Consider the following 10,768-nt stretch of genomic DNA (forward strand, 5'->3'; position numbering starts at 1 on the left):
ACAGACTAGCCTCGCTTCTCCTCTTACAGATTTTAGGTTTTTCTTTTGTCTGGAGTGAAATGCAGTCTCTTTACAGAGCATGTCCTGCTTCTGTGCTTAATGTTTGTGTATCAGCCTTTCTATTGCATTTTCTCTCTGTTTCTCTGTGGTATATTCTGCATAACTTCTTCTGGGTTTTCTTCCAGTTTACTAATCCTCTCCTCGGTTGCATCCAACAATGTGTTAATTTTGTCCCCTGTATTTGTCATATTGATTAGTGTATTTTCCATTTCTATCAGCTCTATCTGAATCTTTTCCAAGTTTGCTGAGTCACATAGTAAAGTTTCCCATGCACTACACAGATTCTCAGGCTTGTATTTTATTTCTTTAAACACAGTACATAGGGGCGCCTGCGTGACTCAGTCGGTTGACCGTCCAACTTCAGCTCAGGTCATGATCTCTCAGTCTGTGGGTTCAAGCCCTGTATTGGGCTCTGTGCTGACAGCTCGAGCCTGGAGGCTGCTTCAGATTCTGTGTCTCCCTCTCTGCCCCTCCCGCACTCATGTTCTGTCTATCAAAAATACATAAATATTAAAAAATTTAAACAGAGTACATAGACTTGTTTTTAAATCAGTGACTGAAAATGACAAGGTCTGAAGCTTTTCAGGTCTGAGTCTGCAATTTGTTTTTTCTATGTGTCTCACTGAGGGTGACCTGTTTTGTTTTGTGCTTCATTCATTTTTCATGGGAAGCACTCTTTTCTTGAAAATCTGGGTGGGTATTCCTCGAGGCCTGAGGTGAAGATTACTCCTCCAGAGAGAAAATGTGCTTCCATTTCTGTCCAGTATTTAGGGACGTTGTTAGCAAAGGAACACTTTAAATTCAAACCTTGAGGTTTTCTGAACCACACAGATGATGTGAACTTGGCTACAGTTTCTCAGGGACTGTATTTGCCCCGCTTTGGTCAGGACCAGGGTGGTTCTCTTGCCAAGCCTTTCTGGGTTTTCCGTACCCAGGAGGACAGAGTCTTCCGTGGTCCAATCTTTGGGGACGTGAAGGATGGGACCTGGGGGGGGCTGCAATTTTACTTCACCCCCCTCTCCTCCCCTCTCATCTCCTACGTCCTTGTTCTTTTACGTTGGCTTCTTCCTCCAGTTAAAACCCCGCTTTCTCCTTGTTAACTTTAAAGTCAATGTTTGCTCAGATTTATCTACATACTTACTAATTTCACTGCTCTGCGTTCCTATCTTTCTCTCTGAAATAATTTTCTTTCTTCCAGAGGAAAACTTTGCAGTTTTCTTTAAAAAAAAATAATAGTTTGGACTTATCTAGTTTTTGTCGGAGAGCATCTGGTCATTATTCCATGTTTATCCTTCAAGGATTTTTTCATTGAAACTATGACGTCAGGTTGATAGTTATTTGACACGAATCCTTTCTTTTCTCATTTCACTGTTTCTGCCAAGATACCACTGGTCCATCTAATAGTTGCTGTTTTGCCGACAATATTTTCATTGCCCCTTGTTGCTTTAAAATAGTTTTTCTCGGGGCGCCTGAGTGGCTTAGTCGGTCGAGCGTCCGACTCTTGATTTCAGCTCAGATTATGATCTCACGGTTCATGAGATCGAGCCCTAAGTCAGGCTCTGTGCTGACGGTGCGGAGCCTGCTTGGGATTCTCTCTCCCTCCCTCTCTCCGCCCCTCCCCCACTCTCTCCCTCCCTCTCTCTGCCCCTCCCCCACACATGCCTGTGTACCTTCTCGCTCTCTCTGAAAACAAATAAACTTTTTAAAAGCTGTTCTATGTGCTTTCCTTTTTAAAAAATTATTTTTTAATATGAAATTTATTGTCCAATTGGTTTCCATACAACACCCAGTGCTCATCCCAATAGGTGCCCTCCTCAATGCCCATCACCCACCCTCCCCGCATCTCCCACCCCCATCGACCCTCAGTCTATTCTCAGTTTTTAGGAGTCTCTTATGGTTTGCCTCCCTCCGTTTCTAACTTTTTTCCCCCCTTCCCCTCCCCCATGGTCTTCTGTTAAGTTTCTCAGGATCCACATAAGAGTGAAAACATATGGTATCTGTCTTTCTCCATATGACTTATCAAAACAAATCAACTAAAAAAAATTAGTTTTTCTTGCCTTTGTTTGCCTGAATTTTCATTGTGAAGTGTTGAAGTATGATTTTATTTATCCGGTTTGGAGCTCCCTAAACCGTGTGAATTATCTGTAAATTGATGCCTTTCATCGGGGAAAATTCCTAGTCATATTCTTTTCAAATATTGCTTCTGCCCATTCTTTTTCTCTTCCTGTTTTTTTTCCTATGTAAACTTGATGTATGTTAAAATTTCTCACTCAGTTCTCCATATATCCTACCTGCCTTGTACTTCATACTTCATTTTGGATATTTCCTCCTTGTCTGTCTTCTAACTCAACAATTCTCTCGGCTATGCTTTTTAAACTGTTGTCAAACTCATCCATTTAGTTTTTGTTTTTTATGCAAAAAATTCGGTTATTTGATTTTTCAATACTTTTTACAATTCTGAAGTCTTTTTTAAAATTATTTTTTAAATGTTTATTTATTTTTGAGAGAGAGACAGAACATGAACAGGGGAGGGGCAGAGAGGGAGGGAGACACAGAATCTGAAGCAGACTCCAGGCTCTGAGCTGTCAGCACAGAGCCTGACTCGGGGCTTGAACCCATGAACCGTGAAATCATGACCTGGGCCGAAGTTGGACACTTAACTGATTGAGCCACCCAGGAACCCCACAATTCTGAAGTCTTTAAAAAATATTTTCCAGTTCCCTGCCAAAGTTTTCAATATTTTCTTTACCCTTCTTGAACGTAACTATTCCAGAGCCTGTGTCTTTTTTTTTTAAAGTTTATTTATTTATTTATTTTGAGAGAGAGGGTGAGCAGGTGAGGGGCAGAGAGAGGGAGAGAGAGGATCCCAAGCAGGTTCTGCACTGTCAGCTCAGAGTCAGACAGTGGGGCTTGAACTCATGAACTGTGAGATCGTGACCTGAGCCAAAACCAAGAGTCAGACACTTAACCGACTGAGCCACCCAGGCTCCCCAGAGGGTGTGTCTTTTTATCTCAATGTTTGGAACACATGCTTGTCTTTTTCAATTGGCTGGTTTTTTTCTGGGTTTTGTTCCTATTGTCTTATGTCCTGTGCCTGCTTATATTTGATGTTGTGCTAGACATTGTGTTTGAAAAGTTGTAGAAAGAATTACTAGCAATGGGACTCGCATGAGATTTCCTGGGCTATCCAGACGACTCAAAAACACCTGCGGTTTGTTCAAGGCCTCCGTCCCTTCTCATTCACCCTTACTTTCAGATACAGCATTTTCGGTTCTAAATGTTGGCGGGCTTAATGATGCCTCTGCTCTCAGTGGGCCTGTCTCTAACTTCTGTATCCCTAACCCCTGAGTCATCAAAAGTATGAAAGTGTATCCAAAAGTTGTCCTCACTCCTGTGGAAGTCTTTCTTCTTCCAGATCATAGTCTGATAATTCTATATTACCTTGTATTCTTATAATTACTATCTTATGTTCATTATTCTGCTGATGTCTCTAAACAGACGCTTTTCTTAAATTTTATTCAGCTTCACCATTTGTCCCCAGAGGGGAGGATTTTCCAGAATCACCTAGTTTTCCTTTTCTGGTATTGTAAGTTATTGTATCATTAGTCACACATGTCTTTTGGTTAACAGCTTGTAATTTAATTGCTTTGTGCTAAGAAACATGACAGTTTTTGAAATTTGGTGAGACTTGCTTTGTGACTTAATTCACAGTCAATTTTTATATAGGTGCTTCATGTGTGTCTGGGGAAAACATGTCTTCTTTAATTGTTAAGGACAGATTTTTACATGTGCCTTATAAATGAGGCATGTTTATGATGGCATTAAAATACTCCGTGCACCTATTAACTTTAGTCTTATTAGCTCATTAATAATCAAGAAAGGTATTATTGAAGATTATTAGCATAAAGTTCGTCAAAATTTCCTTATAGTTCTCAAAATAGATAAAACCAGAGTTAAGAGACTAGTCTATTAGAACAGGAGGTTCCTAAATGTTCCCTGTCTGCCAGACTTTCGGAATTAGTCTAACCTCTCCAATGTCTTGGCGACTATGAATTTGGCTTCTTCATTAAGAAGAAGTTTTACATTCCTTACACTTCTTCTGTCCTGTTTTACACACCGACCTCGTCTCACCGCTGCCCACCTGCCCCCTCTTTACCCTCCTGCTGTGCACGTGCTTCTGCTGAGTTTGCCTCGTCTGCCCACGTGGGCACGTGGTGTGGGCTCTACCGCGTTTCCCCATCAGGCTGTGTCTCCCCCGTCTGCCCCCAGTGCCGTGGGCTGCATAGCTGGGCTGTGTCCAGGTGCACTGAATGGGTGGGTGGGCTTGCTGGGGGTGTCCTTCCACCTTCTAGACCGTAGAAGGTCTACTTCTACCCTCTACGGGGGTGGCTGTTCTACACGGCCAGGAACAGTTCATCAACAGGCTGGAAAGGTACGGACGCTTCCTTCACTCACTGTGCTATCCATTCCCGGTGAGTCCTGGTGACAGCACGTTGGCCACCTGCCCTGGACATGGGTCGCTGGTAGAATTCCCACTTCCTGTCTTTGCTCCCCATGAACTGCTTCCCCGTTCCTCCTCCATGCTTGCCTTTAGTTGGTGAAACCTCACCGTCTTCTGTGTCTGAAATGACTCGTACTTGCAGAAGCGTGGTAGGGAGGAACGGACGTGGGGGCCAAGGGCACGAGGAGGCCCTTTTGCTTTCCCTGTGTTTGCTCTGGTGCCTTCTCCTCCAGAGGGTGGCCACACTTCTGCCTTGTCTTCACTCAACAGGGGGCTTTGCCTGGGGACGCAGGAGCCACCCACCACGGCCCCCGCTGCCTGGCATGGCTCACAAAGTCTGTCCGTGTGAATCTCTCAGACCGTCCCCAGCCCCTCCTGGCTTCCGGTCCTGCCTGCTCTGGGCTGAGGGGTCTTCTGGTGGCTATTTCCCCATGCACCCCTCTGGGCCTGCACCCAATCACGGGTCAGATTGCCCCGACCCACTTTGTGCTCAACCAACCCCGTGTCTGTCATGCGTTCCAGGATTTCCAGAAGTCTGTTTCACTGACAGTCCTTTGTCTCCAGGTATCGCTACAGATTATATTTTAGTTTACCTTTATTTGATCATGTCAGTGGGTTTTCAGAAAGGGGAGGCACACACATGGGCACAAGATGTTTGAGGTCTGGTATGTTTTTTCTTTTCTTTTCTTTTTTTTCTTTTCTTTTCCTTTCTTTTCTTTTCTTTTCTTTTTCTTTCTTTTCTTTTCTCTTCTCTTCTTTTCTGATCAGAAAAACAAACAACACATAGACAAACCCTCCATCACCGAACACGAACTGAGAGATAGAGTGTCAACACGCTGCTCGACTCTGAGTGGAGAGACGGCTGGGAGTCCCGTCTGAGCACTAGCTCTCTGTCTTGCGTCCCTCCCTGGAGCCTCGGTTCACCTGTCTCTTCACCTGCAGAGATGCACACGAGGGGAAAATCATAGTTAAGAGGCAAAACCCAGACAGGCTGTTTTCAATCCTAGCTGCTACTGCCAGAGAGGTATTTAATGGGAAACAGGGGAAATCGGAGAAGAAATTTCGTATCAAGAAAGTGGGCAAGTCCCGCAGACAGCTGTCAGCTCGGATCATATCTGTCTCCGTCTAAAGCCCAGGGAGCCATCCCGTCGAAGCTCCAAAGAGTGTCTCTGGAAGCCACATGAGTTCTGGGCAGGAACAGCAAAGAGAGACAGAAACAGATGAACAGACCTGTCCACACACGACTCTGTTCACCAAGGGAGTGTGGGGAGGTGGGAGAAGATGACCCCAGACCTGGAAAACCAGACCTGGCCAGCTCCAGGCCATCTGGTGAGGTGTTACCCACAGTTAAGACATAGCAGAGTCCTCTAGATTGGTGTTTCTGAAACTCAAGTGTGCACGCAAGCATCTTGGAGATCTTATCAAAATGTAGATTCTAGGGGCGCCTGGGTGGCTCAGTCGGTTGAGTGTCCCTTCGACTCAGGTCATGATCTCGCGGTTCGTGAGTTTGGGCCCCACGTCTGACTCTGCTGACAGCTCAGGGCCTGGAGTCTGCTTTGGATTCTGTGTCTCCCTCTCTCTCTGCCCCTCCTCCACTCATGCTCTTTCTCTCAAAAATAAATAAACATTAAAAAAAAAAGAAAATGTTAAAAAATGTGGATTTTAATTCAATGGGCCTGGGGTGTGGCTCAAAAATCCACCTTTCTAACAAGTCCCCGGGTGATGCTGATGCTGCTGATTTGGGGACCACACCGCACGAAAGGCTCAGAAGGAGCCTCTTCATCGCTTGGTAGAACTTCGTGAAGAATGGTGGTTCCCAAGGGCAGTCCTGGCTCTTCTCGCGATCAGGCACACACATCAGATTTGGTATATTTGTTCAAAAACGGTCTCACGGCTGTGTAGCATTCTTGTTTTCTAGACGACAACGTCGTATGTGGATTTTATTACTTTTGGATTCCCGAAGGTCTACACAGCCAAGATGTCTCCCATCAGTGTCACTCCTATTGGCATCGTAACTAAACGTCTTTGTAATTCTGGAAATCACTCCTCATCTTCAGAAATGACAGTAGGTAATTGTAAAAAGATAGAACACACCTTCCCCCGGTCCCCCTGGTGGCCTCATGGATCTTTCCTGTCCCATCAACTGAAGACAATGGTCACGAGATTATTATCCCCAAAGCTGGGGGGGGAGCTGGGGAGTATCGATCTACGGGCTTCCCACCAAGCAGATGGTTGCCACAAGGCTCGGACAGTAGACAGAGGCAGACAGAGCTCTGGGAGAGGCCAGCTCTAATGGTGCCACGGGCCACGTTGGCAGCCCCTTGAAGGCGAGTGGTCACTTTTCTGCCATCCTGGGGCACCTGCAGACCCCATGCTCATCTACCTCCTGTTTGAGAGGCTCCAAGGCCTTCTTGCTGCTGTCAGCAGGGGGCTGGAGGCGGACGGAGGTGGGGGGATGGTGTGGGGGCCACGGGAGCAGACCGGCTCAAAGCTCAGCCTGGAACAAGGGACTCCCCTGTCTCTAGGGACCTGTGGACGGGCCAGGTCCCTACAGAGCCCCTGGAGCAGCTGTCTGTCTGTCCAGTCCTGGCCCGGAGTCCCTTGTCCTCCATGAAGACCAGGAACACCTTTGTTGGTTTTCTGGGTCTGTCTTTATCTCACCGGGGCCCACACATCTCTCTCACAGCTGCCCACCATGCAAGGGTGCTGTCTGTCCTTCTCCACTTTTTTAAAAAAGTTTATTTATTTATTTATTTATTTATTTATTTATTTATTTAGATACCCAAGCAGGTTCCGGCCATCAGCCCAGAGCCCGGTTCAGGGCTCGAACTCACGAACCGTGGGACCATGACCTGAGCCGAAATCAAGCGTCAGACGCTTAACTGACTGAGCCACCAGGCGCCCCTGTCCCTCTCCGTTTTGCCTCCTCCAGCCCCAATATCCATTGAGGGAAATTAAGGCGAGGAAGGGGTGGGGTAGGTGGCTTCATAACGTGTTGTCAGAGGAACGCCGACGATGGTCCAATTTGCCCGCTCCAAGACCTTTGAACTATTCCCTGTGCTTCCGATCAGTGCGACGGCCCATAGGGGAAACTGAGGCAGCGGGTGAAGGAGTGCCTTTCTGGAGGTCATGTGACAAGGAAGTGGCACGTCTGGGTGAAGTCGGGTTCTCTGATGCCGGCTGCGTTGGTGCTTGGAAGGACCCCCATCGAGAGCAGGATGAGACCCCACCGGCCAGGGTCCATCCTTTGAGAATCCTGGCCATGGGGTGGTCAAAGGTGCTACCTGGGAAGGATGGCAGAGGGCTGCAGGCAAGGGGGAGGGGTCCCCAGAAAGGGCTCCGGCCTGTCCCCCTGCAGGCCCCTGTCGGGTCCCGGCACAGCGGGCTCCAGGCCGTCCCGACGCCTGCTGCCAGGATGAGCCCGAGCTCTGCAGGGCGGGATGGATGTTCCGGCCCTCCAAATGCTGTTCTGGGCAGCCGTGGGCTCCTTCTGCGCGGTCCATGGCCCCGGGTGACACAGACACGCTGCTACTGGGCCCCGGCGGCTCCGGCTCGGGCACCGCACGGCCCGTGGCGCCCTTGGCCCTGTCTGAGGGGCGGCCCGGCCCGGGTTGCCAGGGGCACGGCCCCCAGGAGCGCAGAACAAGGGCCGCGTGCGGGAGCCTCGCCCGGGGCCTCGGCTCCAAGCTGCTCATTATGCCGCGTGTTTTGTTTTAAATTACCTTCCTCCGTGAGAGCGTGTTTTAGTCCCACTCTAAGTACTGTTGACAGATGTGTTAATTCATGTATTTAAACAGATATTTAGCAACCGGCAGAAGATTCAGCTAAAAATAGGTCATCTTTCTAAATAGGCTCTTTGACACGGGGCTGGCGCTCAGGCTCCCAGCGTGGAGCTCAGGGAGGCTGTTTGCAGCGTGAGTGGGTTTCGGACGCGCGGGAGGCCGGGTACGCGTGCAAGAGGCGTGTGCTCTCCTCGGGGAGACGGAGGTCCGGCTGCGGGGAGAGCCGGACGTGGGCAGCTCTCTGGGCCTCTGGGGCTCTGCTCCCCGCGGCCTGCACCGCACGCAGCAACCCTCTGCTGCTCGTCAAATGAGGGGTTTGTACTGAGCGTCTCAGAGGTGCCCTTTACACAAAGCCGTGTGGTCCCAGGAGAGCAGGGAGGCTCCAGCAGTGGGGTGGGTAGGCAGTGACCTCCCAGACAGAGGCAGGACCGGTCCAGGCATCTCCTAGGTGCTGGGCACCACCCTGGGACACTTGGTTCTAGGCCCGAACCCCCCGCCCCCCTCCCCCCCGCCTGGCCCGTAGGGATCCCACCTGCTCCTTGGAGAGGGTGAGGCTCGCTTCCTGGGAGCACAGCACACCCAGGAGAAAAACCCGTCTCCCAGGGGTGCAGGAGACACCCCGCCCCTTGCTTCCTGGATGGAGAAGGTGTCTCAGGCTGACACCGGGTGACACAGGGCTGACACCCCTGTACCGGGGTCTCAGGCTGACGCCACTGCTCTGGCAGGGTCGCGGTGAAGGGCGGCCCCTCGGTCCCTCGTGCCTGTTCAGCTACGTACCTGGAGGCTCCTCTGGGCAGACAGGCGGGAGGGGCCTGCAAGGAGCCCGTGGAGGTGAGAACGCCCTGTGGCTGCCATGGGCTCTAAGAGCTGGACCGCTTGGATCCCAGGGCAGCCCCGTCCCAGGACGCGCACGGCCAGCCTAGCAGATACCGCCTCAGAATCCTTCTTAACGTAATGCTCTAGGAAGCCCTTCCCGATGAATCAGAATCCGCAGCCGAGTTGAAACCCGTCAGCCATGTCAGCACAGACAGAGGCGCTGCCTGCTCCTGATATCCCTGAGGAGACAGGTCAGGGTGTGCCATGCAGGGGAGGGTGCGGCTGTGACCTGACCACAGCCCTCCGTAGCAAGGAAGGAGCCCGGAGAGGGGGCAGGTCTGGGTGCCTCGGGCCCTCGGGCAGGGTCGAGGAGAGGCCCGGTGCCACCGCCCACTGGGAGGTCCCAGGTCAGCCGGGCACAGCCTTGGGTTGACGGGAGAGGCCCTTGCGTGCTGCTGTCTGGGAGCGGGAGGAAGATGGGGGCAGGTCGGTGGTGGGGGGCGTAGACAGGTGGCATTTCTAATGTGCTCCTGGATGGCAATGTCACTGGTCATTAAGAACCATGTCTGGAGTAGGAGATTCTGGAATGCACCTCTGTGTGCCGGGGGAGGGGAGATAACAGCCTCTGGGAACGGCAGTGGCTGGTGACAAGCCGTGCCCAGGGGCCTGGTGGGCTGCCGGGGTGCCACTGAGGGGCACCTGCCGGGCACCAGCTGGCTACCTGGCCGGCCCCAGGATGGCCCGTCTGCAGATCTCGCCTCTCCCTCCACCCCCACCCAGACCACCCAGTTCCTTAGTGAGGGGAGAGGGCTCGTGCTGGGGGAGCAGGGCAGCCAGACATTTCTGGTCTCTCTGTGCTAGGTGAGCCACAGGGGGTACGTTAGGACCGCAGTTCTCATGTACAGGGCCCCTCACAAAGGCTTGTGAACGTCCACGCCGGCGAGGGGCTGGGACGCCCGTGCCCCTTTAATTAACCCTTTATGGCCCCTTTCCTCTTGGTCCCGTAAGCTGCACAGCATCCTGCCCACCCGGCTCCCCCTTGGTCCCCCTTGGTCGCAGAGCCTGTAATGGGGGGAGGGCCCGCTAATTACAAGGGTGCAGGTGGGGGGCGGGGAGCACGCGGCCACTGCTGGGTGTGGTTTTCATTTCGGAATGTGGACCGGCGGATGCCCGTGGTGCCCTCCCGCTGCCACCGTCGTCTCTGACCTCGGAGCGGGGGTCCCCCGGGTGTGCCCATGCCACTGATCCCGTGTCCCCGCCTCGGTAAACGTCAAGGTGTTAATTATTTGTAGCAGGATCATCTGGGTACTAACGGAGTGAGCCAGAAAAGGGAAGATAACCCCCGGGGACACCCCGCCATCAGCTGGTCTGGTGCACGTGCATGGTGCCCGTCAAGAGCGGGACGCGGGCCGGCTGAGAGGCTGCTGCAATCGTCCTAGTAAGACATGAGGGGGTCTGTGGAGGAGTCAGAGGTAAAGGTATGCAGGTCTGAACTGATTTGAGATTAGGCCTGAGAACATTTGCTCGGGTGTTGGGTGTGGGTGTGGGGGGGGGGGCTGCGGACGTGGGGGGCACGTGGGTGTGAGGGGGGCACGGGGGCACACGGGCG

The sequence above is a fragment of the Panthera tigris genome, chromosome C1 (assembly GCF_018350195.1).
Source record: "Panthera tigris isolate Pti1 chromosome C1, P.tigris_Pti1_mat1.1, whole genome shotgun sequence".
Lineage (NCBI taxonomy): Eukaryota > Metazoa > Chordata > Mammalia > Carnivora > Felidae > Panthera > Panthera tigris.